General features: G+C 44.8%; 1 pseudogene; it reads right to left on the bottom strand.

The window, feature by feature from the left end:
- Positions 1-8,160: 8,160 nt before the first annotated feature.
- On the bottom strand, positions 8,161-10,692 carry LOC103634271 (uncharacterized; annotated as a pseudogene).
- Positions 10,693-13,850: the final 3,158 nt, after the last annotated feature.

Genomic DNA, 13,850 nt, shown 5'->3' on the forward strand with positions numbered 1-13,850 from the left:
AGGACTTGTGAGGTCCGGGGAGTGCTTGTACAACTTGAGCACCATAATAAGCAACACAATGCAGAATGAACATGATTAAAGGCATAAACACATGTATGCTATAAATCAATCCAGGTTCCGCGAATCTAAGACATTTAGCTCACTACGCAGCCTGCAAAAGGTCTTCTCATCTAGAGGCTTGGTAAAGATATCGGCTAGCTGGTTCTCGGTGCTAACATGAAACACTTCGATATCCCCCTTTTGCTGGTGGTCTCTCAAAAAGTGATGCCGGATGTCAATGTGCTTTGTGCGGCTGTGCTCAACAGGATTTTCCGCTATTCGGATAGCACTCTCATTGCCACATAGGAGTGGGACTTTGCTCAGATTGTAGCCAAAGTCCCTGAGGGTTTGCCTCATCCAAAGTAGTTGCGCGCAACACTGTCCTGCGGCAACGTACTCGGCCTCAGCGGTGGATAGGGCAACGGAGGTTTGTTTCTTAGAGTTCCACGACACCAGGGACCTTCCTAAGAATTGGCACGTCCCTGATGTACTCTTCCTATCGACCTTACATCCAGCATAGTCGGAATCTGAGTATCCAACCAAGTCAAAGGTAGACCCCTTTGGATACCAGAGCCCGAAGCAGGGCGTAGCAACCAAATATCTAAGAATTCGCTTCACCGCCACTAAGTGACACTCCTTAGGATCGGATTGAAATCTAGCACACATGCATACGCTAAGCATAATATCCGGTCTACTAGCACATAAATAAAGTAAAGACCCTATCATTGACCGGTATGCTTTTTGATCAACGGACTTACCTCCTTTGTTGAGGTCGGTGTGTCCGTCGGTCCCCATCGGAGTCTTTGCGGGCTTGGCGTCCTTCATCCCAAACCGCTTTAGCAGATCTTGCGTGTACTTCGTTTGGGAGATGAAGGTGCCGTCTTTGAGTTGCTTCACTTGGAACCCAAGGAAGTAGTTCAACTCGCCCATCATCGACATCTCGAATTTCTGCGTCATCACCCTGCTAAACTCTTCACAAGACTTTTGGTTAGTAGAACCAAATATTATGTCATCAACATAAATTTGGCACACAAACAAATCACCATCACATGTCTTAGTAAAAAGAGTTGGATCGGCTTTCCCAACCTTGAAAGCATTAACAATTAGAAAGTCTCTAAGGCATTCATACCATGCTCTTGGGGCTTGCTTAAGTCCATAGAGCGCCTTAGAGAGCTTACACATGTGGTCGGGGTACCGTTCATCCTCGAAGCCAAGGGGTTGCTCCACGTACACCTCCTCCTTGATTGGCCCGTTGAGGAAAGCGCTCTTCACATCCATTTGGAACAACCTGAAAGAATGGTGAGCGGCATATGCTAGCAAGATACGAATTGATTCTAGCCTAGCCACAGGAGCAAACGTCTCCTCAAAGTCCAAACCTGCGACTTGGGCATAACCTTTTGCCACAAGTCGAGCCTTGTTCCTCGTCACCACCCCGTGCTCGTCCTGTTTGTTGCGGAATACCCACTTGGTTCCCACAACGTTTTGCTTGGGACGAGGCACCAGTGTCCAAACTTCATTTCGCTTGAAGTTGTTGAGTTCCTCCTGCATGGCTAACACCCAGTCCGGATCTAGCAAGGCCTCTTCTACCCTGAAAGGCTCAATAGAAGAGACAAAGGAGTAATGCTCACAAAAATTAACTAATCGAGATCGAGTAGTTACTCCCTTGCTAATATCACCCAGAATTTGGTCGACGGGATGATCCCTTTGAATCATCGCTCGAACTTGGGTTGGAGGTGCCGGTTGTGCTTCTTCCTCCATCACATGATCATCTTGTGCTCCCCCTTGATCACACTCCTCTTGATGAACCTGTTCATCGTTTTGAGTCGGGGGATGCATCATTGTTGAGGAAGAAGGTTGATCTTGCTCCAATTGTTCCTGTGGTCGCACATCACCAATCGCCATGGTGCGCATAGCGGCCGTTGGAACGTCTTCTTCATCTACATCATCAAGATCAATAACTTGCTCTCTTGGAGAGCCATTAGTCTCATCAAATACAACGTCGCTAGAGACTTCAACCAAACCCGATGATTTGTTGAAGACTCTATACGCCTTTGTATTTGAGTCATAACCTAACAAAAACCCTTCTACAGCTTTGGGAGCAAATTTAGAATTTCTACCCTTCTTCACTAGAATGTAGCATTTGCTCCCAAATACACGAAAGTAAGATACATTGGGTTTGTTACCGGTTAGAAGCTCATATGAAGTCTTCTTGAGGAGGCGATGAAGGTAGACCCTGTTGATGGCGTGGCAAGCCGTGTTCACGGCTTCCGACCAGAAACACTCGGGGGTCTTGAATTCTCCAAGCATCGTCCTCGCCATATCGATTAGCGTCCTGTTCTTCCTCTCTACCACACCATTTTGCTGTGGTGTGTAGGGAGCGGAGAACTCGTGCTTGATCCCTTCCTCCTCAAGGAACTCCTCCACTTGAAGGTTCTTGAACTCGGACCCGTTGTCGCTCCTTATCTTCTTCACCTTGAGCTCAAACTCATTTTGAGCTCTCCTGAGGAAGCGCTTGAGGGTCCCTTGGGTTTCAGACTTATCCTGCAAAAAGAACACCCAAGTGAAGCGGGAAAAGTCATCAACGATAACTAGACCATACTTACTTCCTCCTATGCTCAGATAGGCGACGGGTCCGAAGAGGTCCATATGTAGCAGCTCCAGGGGTCTTGATGTTGTCATCACATTTTTGGTGTGATGAGAGCCTCCCACCTGTTTCCCTGCTTGACAAGCTGCACAAGGTCTATCTTTTTCGAAATGAACATTGGTTAGACCTATCACGTGTTCTCCCTTTAGAAGCTTGTGGAGATTCTTCATCCCCACATGTGCTAAGCGGCGATGCCACAGCCAGCCCATGCAAGTCTTAGCCATTAAGCATGCATCTAGACCGGCCTCTTCTTTTGCAAAATCAACTAAGTAAAGCTTGCCGTCTAGTACACCTTTAAAAGCTAGTGAACCATCACATCTTCTAAAGACAGACACATCTACATTTGTAAACAAACAGTTATATCCCATATTGCATAATTGACTAACAGATAGCAAATTATATCCAAGAGACTCTACTAAAAACACGTTAGAGATAGAGTGCTCATTTGAGATTGCAATTTTACCTAACCCTTTTACCTTGCCTTGATTCCCATCACCGAATATTATTGAATCTTGGGAATCCTTATTCTTGACGTAGGAGGTGAACATCTTCTTCTCTCCCATCATATGGTTTGTGCATCCGCTGTCAATAATCCAGCTTGAACCCCCGGATGCATAAACCTGCAAGGCAAATTTAGGCTTGGGTCTTAGGTACCCAACTCATGTTGGGTCCTGCAAGGTTAGCACAAATATCCTTAGGGACCCAAATGCAAGTTTTGTCTCCCTTGCATCTTGCCCCTAATTTTCTAGCAACTATCTTCTTATTCTTTCTACAAATAGCAAAGGAAGCATTTAAAGCACGATAAATTGTAGAAGGTTCATTCATTACTTTCCTAGGAGCATGAATAATATTCTTTTTAGGCACATGATGAATAGCACTTCTCCTAGACATATTTCTACCATGCATATAGGAAGAACTAGAAGCAAACATGGCATGAGAATCAAAATCATCATAAGCATTATAACTCCTATAAGCATTTCTAGTTTGTCTCCTATCATGGTACATAAAAGCATGGTTCTTTTTAGCACTACTAGCCATAGGAGCCTTCCCTTTCTCCTTGGCGAAGATAGGAGCCTTATGGCTTGTCAAGTCCTTGGCTTCCCTCTTGTAGCCAAGTCCATCCTTAATTGAGGGGTGTCTACCAATTGTGTAGGCACCCCTTGCAAATTTTAGCTTATCAAAATTACTCTTGCTAGTCTTAAGTTGAGCATTAAGACTAGCCAATTCATCATTAACTTTGGAAATTGAAACTAGGTGTTCACTACAAGCATCAATGTCAAAATCTTTACACCTATTACAAGTTTCAACGATTTCTACACAAGATGTTGATTTACTAGCTATTTCTAACTTAGCATTTAAATCATCATTAAAACTCTTTAACTTAGCAATAGTTTCATGACAAGAGGATAGTTCACTAGAGAGCATTTCATTTCTCTTAATTTCTAGAGCAAGAGATTTCTGAGCTTCTACAAATTTATCATGTTCTTCATACAACAAATCCTCTTGCTTTTCTAAAAGTATATTCCTATCATTCAAGGCATCAATCAATTCATTAATTTTGTCTACCTTGGTTCTATCTAATCCCTTGAATAAGCATGAGTAATCTATCTCATCATCATCACTAGACTCATCCTCACTTGAGGAAGCATAAGTACTAGTATTATGAGTGCTTACTTTCTTCTCCCTTGCCATGAGGCAAGTGTGTCGCTCGTTGGGGAAGAGCGATGACTTGTTGAAGGCGGTGGCGGCGAGTCCTTCATTGTCGGAGTCGGACGAAGAGCAGTCCGAATCCCACTCCTTGCCAAGATGAGCCTCGCCCTTTGCCTTCTTATAGTTCTTCTTTTTCTCCCTCTTGTTCCCTTGATCCTGATCACTATCATTGTCGGGACATTTAGCAATAAAATGACCAAGCTTACCGCATTTGAAGCATGAGCGCTTCCCCTTGGCTTTGGTCTTGCTTGGCTGTCCCTTGCGACCTTTAAGCACCGTCTTGAATCTTTTGATGATGAGAGCCATCTCTTCATCATTAAGTCCGGCCGCCTCAATCTGTGCCACCTTGCTAGGTAGCGCCTCCTTGCTTCGTGTTGCCTTGAGAGCAAGGAGTTGCGGCTCGTTGATCGGACCATTCAAGGCGTCATCCACGTACCTCGCCTCCTTGATCATCATTCGCCCGCTAACGAATTTCCCAAGAACTTCTTCGGGCGACATCTTGGTGTACCTGGGATTTTCACGTATATTGTTTACCAAATGAGGATCAAGAATGGTAAATGACCTTAGCATTAGGCGGATGACGTCGTGGTCCGTCCATCGCGTGCTCCCGTAGCTCCTTATTTTGTTGATGAGGGTCTTGAGCCGGTTGTATGTTTGTGTCGGCTCCTCGCCCCTTATCATCGCGAACCGTCCAAGCTCGCCCTCCACCAACTCCATTTTGGTGAGCAAGGTGACATCATTCCCCTCATGAGAGATCTTGAGGGTGTCCCAGATCTGCTTGGCATTGTCCAAGCCGCTCACCTTATGGTACTCGTCCCTGCACAAAGAGGCTAGCAACACAGTAGTGGCTTGTGCATTTTTATGAATCTGTTCATTAATAAACATGGGACTATCCGTACTATCAAAGTGCATTCCACTTTCTACGATCTCCCATATGCTAGGATGGAGAGAGAACAAGTGACTACACATTTTGTGACTCCAAAATCTGTAGTCCTCTCCATCAAAATGAGGAGGTTTACCAAGTGGAATAGATAATAAATGAGCATTAGTACTTTGAGGAATACGAGAGTAATCAAAAGAAAAGTTCGAATTGACCAGTTTCTTTCTCTCGTATTCGTTGTGGTTGTCGTCCTTTTGGGAGGAAGTAGACTCATCGCTGTCGTAGTAGATGATCTCCTTGATGCGTCTTGTCTTCTTCTTCTTCCCATCTTTGCGTCTGTGGCCTGAGCCCAAGTCGTTGGACTTGTCATCCCTTGGCTCGTTGACGAAGGACTCCTTCTCCTTGTCGTTGATCAGGATTCCCTTCCCTTTAGGATCCATCTCTTCGGGCGGTTAGTCCCTTTGTGAAGAGAACGGCTCCGATACCAATTGAGAGCACCTAGAGGGGGGGTGAATAGGTGATCCTGTGAAACTTAAACTTATAGCCACAAAAACTTGTTAAGTGTTAGCACAATAATCGCCAAGTGGCTAGAGAGGAGTCTCAACAACACAATACCACAAGAGATCAAACACAGAGATGACACAGTGGTTTATCCCGTGGTTCGGCCAAGACCAACACTTGCCTACTCCACGTTGTGGCGTCCCAACGGACGAGGGTTGCAATCAACCCCTCTCAAGCGGTCCAAAGACCAACTTGAATACCACTGTGTTTTGCTTTGCCTTTCAATATCCCGTTTGCGAGGAATCTCCACAACTTGGAGCCTCTCGCCCTTACACTTGAGATTCACAAAGATAAACGGAGTAAGGAAGGGAAGCAACACACACAAATCCACAGCAAAATGCGCACACACACGGCCACGAATCGAGCTCAAAAGACTATCTCAAAGTTCTCACTAGAACGGAGCTCAAATCACTAAGAATGACAAACGAATGCGCAAAGACTGAGTGTGGATGATCAAGAATGCTCTAAGGTTGCTTGGTATTCTCCTCCATGCGCCTAGGGGTCCCTTTTATAGCCCCAAGGCAGCTAGGAGCCGTTGAGAGAAAATCTGGAAAGCCATTCTTGCCTTCTGTCATCGGGGGCACCGGACAGTCCGGTGCTCACCGGACACTGTCCGGTGCCCGATTTCCTTCCTTAAATAGCGAAGCCGACCGTTGGCAGACTTAGAGCCGTTGGCGCACCGGACATGTCCGGTGCACACCGGACAGTCCGGTGCCATCTTCTAGCCGTTGGCTCAGCCACGTGTCTCGCGCAGATTGCGCGCCCGACCGTTGGCCCGGCCGACCGTTGGCTCACCGGACAGTCCGGTGCACACCGGACAGTCCGGTGAATTTTAGCCGTACGTCGCCGGTGAATTCCCGAGAGCGGCCACTTCGCCTGAGCCAGCCTGGCGCACCGGACAGTCCGGTGTGCCAGACAGAGCTGAGTCTTGGCTGTACACAGCCAAGCCTTTTTCACCTCTTTTCTTTTCTTCTTTCTGTTTCTAACACTTAGACAAGTATATTAGTACATAAAACCAATGTACTAAGGCTTAGAAACATACCTTTACTCTTGGTTTGCACTTTGTTCATCCATGGGCATAGATTCACATTTAAGCACTTGTGTTGGCACTCAATCACCAAAATACTTAGAAATGGCCCACGGGCACATTTCCCTTTCACCCTTCCATCGATGGATGGTGCCATTCCTGCGAACCTCTGCGTCTGTCCCCGCCATCCTCGCCCCTTCCATCGGCGACTATATCCACGTGTCGCGCCCCTTCTGCCCCTTCCATCGATGGAAGGTGCCATTCCAGGGAACCTCTGCGTCCGCCCCCGCCATCGTCGCCCCGCTCCCTACAGTCATCGGCACCCCCTCCATCAACACACCGCATCGTGTGATTTTCTTGATTTCTATTGTTCTCCTATTCATGTTTGATCTCACTGATTTTATTTGTTGCTATTGTGCAGATTTTGGATCGAGCGAAGCTAAGCTTTTCATCGAGATGGCGCTTGTAAGTTATTTCTTCCGTGTATGGATATTGTTGATAGCGAGTTGTTGCCTAGCAGCTAGGATTTGAGGACATCCACGAGCTGATCCGCGGGGGATGAGTAGGCGATGAAGCCGACGATGACATGGGTGCTGAGGGATGGAGCCTCCCATCACGATCATCCTTAGGCGGTTCACAAGATTTGCCCATGAAGCCAAGAAGGTTGCCAACCTATTCTGATTTATTACAACATTTTTTCTCTTCTTTCGATGTGATTGGTGTCTTATGTATTTTCTTTGCATTTTAATGGAATTCGTGGGAAGCTACCTTGCTAAGCTGAATCTATTAGATTATGGCTGTCTTCGGTTCTTGCCATCAGTAGTTGCTGCTTTAGTGATGTTTGTTGCTAGGCTGACCATTGATCCGCATACCAATCCTTGGGTAAGGAACTAGAGGATCTTCCTGATGCATGCAAAAGATCTCTCTGTTTCTCAAGGTTCTATTATATAGTTTCTCTATATAATTATCTCTTCTGCAGGGAAGATGCCTGTCTCTGTTGTCTCCAAGTGCAGATACACCATCTCCATGCTCTTCGATCCCAGCGCCGCCCTATCAGTTAATACATAGTTCATAGCATGTTCAAGTTATATTATTCTAACTGATTCCCCTTAATATACAATGTATATGAAAGATTCCATTTTGTCTAATCAATTTTTGGTCTGGTGATCCCTGTTTTTGCCCCTAGGTTGTCTTCGGCAAGAATGGCGGGCTCGAGCAGATCGGTAGCAGGAAGGGCTATGTGGATGCCACAACTTTGACCAAGATTAGTGAGGTATCTCTCTCTTCTATTCTATCAGATTATTCACTTACTCCCCTTGATCTTGAAGAACTTCCTGCATCAGAAGTTCTCTTCTTTGTAGCTTCGATCCTCCTATTATGAGCAGAATCAGATGACAAAGATTATGAAGGCAGAACATTAGATATTGAAGTGCAACCAAGATTTTTAGTGCTAGGGACAGTTGATGAATCGACACTTGTGGAAAAACTTTGAGGTAAAGTATGTCGGTGAACAAAAGTGGAAGCACCTTGAGGTCTACCTAAATTTATTTCTTCTTTATCCTTTTGCATATGTGCTAAAGCATTCAATGCAGTATTCCTGAAATTAACTGCACGTGCATAACTACCCGAAGAATCAGAAACATATAAAACTCCAAGATCATGCTCTTCTGGCATGCCTCCAGTAGTTGTTGAGGATGATGAAGCTTATGAGATACTCTTCTGATGTATGGATGCCCATCACCAAATACAGAAGCTTTCTTGCCACTTTGTAGGCGTCTAACCTCAGTTCTTCTGTTACTTTTTTCAGCAATGTCCGTCTCTGCCAAAAAGGGTTGTTTATGTCTCTCATCGCAATATTTACTAGCAGGAGCTTTTGAAGAGCTTACAGATGAGTCCCTAGAGCTTGATGAATGAAGTGGCCCTTGAAAATACCTTGGTTTCTTTTTATTTTCAGTGAACCATGATTTTACAGGACTGGAATTTGAACTCTTCCCTGGCTACTTGTTGTACTGACTTGGCCTATCGTAACTGCTTTGATTTCTCACAGGAATGCCTAAACCTCTTCTAAGAAACCCAACTAGGGTAGTAGTGGGGCAGATTCGTCCATATTAAATTGCAGCAAACTAAACTTGCATTGGGACACGATAATAGGAAAGATTTGGGAGATCTTCTTCAGGAGATACCTTGTTTTTTAATGCAATTACTTTTTGCTCTCTCACAAGTATAAACAAATGCAGTATTGAATCCCATCCTAAACTACTTTCAATTCCTTGGAAATTATGCTCCATATGTTATAGCATAGGTCTCTGCCAACCTTGTAATTACTCTACCTATTTCATTACATTCGTATATGCTTATTTTGAGTGGTGATAACCACATCGTTTTGCTCCTGTTTTTTTTTGGAAAATTTAGGATAGAGATGACGCCATCGATCTGGACGAATGGCGAGCTCGACGATCTAGAGTCAGATCTGGTGGGGAAGAAGACTGGTCGGTCGTTACCGACGGCAACACTGACTGCAGAGCTGATCGTGCCACTAGCACAAGAGATCAAGGAGTTCTTTGCCATCGTCGAGGCGGCCAGTACAAGCGCTTCGCTTCCAAGTAAGACTCCTCGCCAAGCTACCAGCGTGACTAAAAAATTTTAGATTTACGCGTGCTATCGCGTAGCATGCATAAATTACTGTCTTAATTACCCGATATCTCACTGCACACAAATTTCTTTTCCCCGTGTTAATTTTATATGTGGACACTGTAATCCTTTCCTCAATTTTCCAGTGTCTTACTCTTTCAGCACTTGGATAGTACAAGCGTGCTGAAGACGAGCATCTCATTGGTTTAAGGTGTGAAGAGAGTTTCCTTGACTGTTGGGCTCACCTTGCCCAGGTACATTCTACTATTTCCAATACTATGCATGTACATGTTTTTTTCTTCTTGTCTTATATGCCTATTGACTTATATGCCTGTACTTTGTACACATATTTTCTTTCACCATGAAGCACATGAAAGCCACAAAAGAACCCCACAAATATGCATAAATTATTGTCTTAATGACTCTCTACAAGCAATCTTAGTTGTGTGAGAAGCTACCAACCTATAATGGTAGGAAGAACTTGTACACAACTGGCTCATTGCCGTTTACTTTACATGAATTTCATATCAATTTTCTTGATGATGATGGTGGTTGTGATTTCTAGAGGTCTGCTTGTTGATACATATGGTTTTGGTAGAATCATCCAAAATGAGCTGGTCTTTAGGTAAAACCTTTTGATTCGGTCCTATAAGATTGGTGTTGATCGTACGACTTCTATAGAGACATTAATGAATCATTTCCAGGTGGCACAATGATACCATGAAACTTAATTTATTTACCCTTTTTTGCTCTATTTACTTTTGGTCCATTTTATTTTGTTGTACCTCACTTTATTTTAAATTTTCAGGAAATAACTCTTGACCATGTGAAGGCAGTTGGCTTTCTTGGAGATGGTTTTGGCACCACACCAGAGATGAGCAAATGAAACTTGATATAGGTTGTCAGCAAAATTCAGTTTTTTTCAGCAATACCGCTCAAAATTTAGCAACGCACGGGCATATACCTAGTAAAAGAATTAATGCGCTAACAAACCCATGTGCATGGTGGTTATAATCGTCTTCTGCTGGTCGGGAAAAATAAGAAAGATAGTATATCGCATGCGTCTTGTAGATGAGTAATACGCGTGGTAACATATTTTGTGTTTGTAGATGATGTCATGTCATCATCCCAGAGACGATGAATCGATCGAGTAGCAGCATCACATACACACTGGAGACCCATTCGCTGCTTCTCGAGCATGGACCGGGTGGGAGAGAGAGAGAGAGGGGTAGTAGGTGAAATTTTCGGACGATCCGGCCGTATTAAATTCCTAGCTCATCGATCGATCGGCCGTGGTTATTAAACTGCTAGCTGAAAGCCGGCCAGGGAACAGAACGGGCGGGCGAGGCACGCCGCCGCCGCCGCAGTTGGTGGCGACTGGCGAGCTGATGACGACGGCTGTGTGGCCGCGCGCGCGTGCGTGCATTCAGACACGGCTGATGACGGCGGCGCGGCGGCCTCACGTTGTTGTTAATTGCCAGCAGCGTGTACCATCGAACACGCTCAGTCAGTATGTACGCCCTGATCGCATGCCCGCGCGTGCTGCTTCAACACTTGATGGAAACTTCAAACTCCCGATTGTTCTTTTTCTTTTCTTGTTTGCGGCTGCCCTCTATATATAATAATAGTAAGCTTCGACGATAGATGTGTGCTGCTTCTTGTCAAAGATTGTACTTGTGTATCCGTTTCCGATCCACGATGGAAAATGTTGCAGGTGAAGACGAACGAACACAGTCATTTTCTTTTGGACACATATATAATACGGATCACGGAGTAGTAATAATTAATAATAAGCTTACACGCGCGCGAAAGCCCAGCGATCGAGCGATTACCAGATCGAGAGAAAGAAGAAGCATCACTGATAACTATATTCATGTATGTGATAAAGATATAAACCAAAATTCATTTAGTAAAATCTTAACTGTCATGTCAACATCATCCCAGACGATATTAAGAAAGATTGTATTGATGTGTACACAATTAATTGTCATATTCAAAACTTCTTAATATCTCTTACATTCATTTATGTACTGATAATGATAAACCATAATTCGTTTAACAAGTGACCAACAACAACCGTATGTTAGTTGTCCTCCTCAACTTTATTTCCACGGCGAGTAATCGATCGAATAAATATAGTAGTAGGAAATCGCGACTGATGCTAGCGAACTATTCCATAGCTTAGGACTATAGGAGCGTACTACGTACTGTGGCGTACTCTCGCAGCTCACTCCACGCATGTCCAGCCCAGCTGAATTAAGCTGAATTCGTCAAACAACAAACGGATAATAAAGACGCTTGACCCCGTACGTGCGTCTGGTAAGCAGCACAGCACGCCCATGGTTAGGTGACGCAGACGACGACGCAGCCATATAGCAATAGCAGCAGCAGGCAGACAACAAGTAGCCGCCGGCGGAATACATACGACGGTGGACCCTGCTGGCCGGCACGGCAGTCGCCTGGCAGGTGCCGCGTACCTGATCCTAGCTACTGAGCTCCGGACGCAGGCAGAGGCAGGAACCACCAACGACCGGGCCAGGTACAGCCGAGCCGAAGCCGCCGCGCGCGGACAATCGGCCACGGTCCATGGAGCGAGCGCGACACTGCAGTCCACGTCCACGAGACCACGACGCAGGAACCAGTGAACCACCAATGTTGCGCATATGCATGGACATGCTCTGGTAGGTGGCACACACATGACATGATGGATGGACCGGAGCCAGCTAGCGCGCCGTGCCGTGATGCTCAGCTCTGCTTCCTCACTTCCACGTACGCGCGCGCAGAATAGATTAGCAGCAACCCGCCTGTTGTCCCATTCAACACGAACGAAGACGTGTATTTCTGTTTCGGAGACCAGATCATCCAGTGTGCCGCTGTCCACCTACCGATGCTAGAGATGAGATGTGAATTCGATCGACTTCGACCATGGACATGCAGGCGCACACCTCACCAAATATATATGTCCGGCCAACGGGCCAACAAACGCAGACTTTGCATGCATTTCCTTTTTCTTGTTTGTTTCATCAGCTAGGAGGCTCGCCACCGAGTTAACTTATTCGCTTTGAATTAAAGCCGATTGTTTAAACTGATATATCTGCAATTTATAGAGATAAACAGTACCGTAGAAAAAGTGGAATCTGATATGGATCGGATCCAATCGAATAGTTTGAAGCTTCACTCCGCTTTCAGCCGTAAGTACGTACGTCCCTAGCTAGTTCCCAATGCGCTGTGATATGTGATGTTGAAATGATCCCGAGGATTGTTGACTTGAACATGTCAGCTTATCACGCGCTGTAAATCATGATTCAGTACGTGTCAACGCGTACCACTCATCAATCTTGTTATCTCGATTAAGAGCCTGTTTGGTTCCTTTAGTCCCATGAGCAAAGTTTAATTAGGGAACTAAAGTTTAGTCCATATCCTGTTTATTTTTAAAAACTAAAAATTTTCAGAACGCATTAAATAAATCATAAGAAGACCAAAAAACTCCTTATCATTCCCCGTCATTAGTGTAACTGAAATAAACGAGTGGTAAAAGGTGAAATTAATATGATTTAGTTCCTTTTAGTCACCCCTTATTAGGGACTAGCTAGAGACTAAATCAGTTTAGTTCTATTTTAATCCTACCGTTTGTTAATTTAGTGACTAAATGAGACTAAAATGGAGGAACTAATCCGTCCTTAGTCCCTCAAACCAAATGAGTCCTAAAACTACTTCCGGTTGATGTTATAGTACCGTATGCAACATGGTAGAAGAAGAGCGTCGCATATTAATTAGCCCCTACAACACGTTCATCTGTGCTCATCACGTCTGTCGTTGAGCAACACCGCATCAACAACGACAATGTCTTCATGATATCCATACATACGAGACAATAAAATGATACGATACTAGTGTGCTAGCACCACATACGCAAAGAGAGAAAGGACATCGGCTTACGCACCCACAAAACGTAGGGAGAGGTGGCGACGATGGCTAGAACATGTCTTTTCTTCTACCACATCAGTCTTCGTATATATAGTCAACCTCTATTAATGGGCTTTTACCCTAAATGTCAATTACATTCTCATGGATCATGAATATCTCTTGGGCATATAATCAACAATATTCCACTTGCACATGGGTCAATCATCTATACAGCGGTTTCAACCTCTTAAGTGTGTGTCCCGTTAGGTTCGTGTGTAGACGGTCATGATCAAAAAATATTTTTTAAGCCATTAGTCAATAACGACGTCTAGCAACACATATAGAATATCACACACACATACACATACACCTAGGGGTTGTACTATAAGTGTCATGAGACATATATTGCCCTAAGGATCGATCTAGTGCCACAGGTGCTGCGGGGCATGGGG

This window comes from Zea mays, chromosome 7, assembly GCF_902167145.1.
Source record: "Zea mays cultivar B73 chromosome 7, Zm-B73-REFERENCE-NAM-5.0, whole genome shotgun sequence".
Taxonomy (NCBI): domain Eukaryota; kingdom Viridiplantae; phylum Streptophyta; class Magnoliopsida; order Poales; family Poaceae; genus Zea; species Zea mays.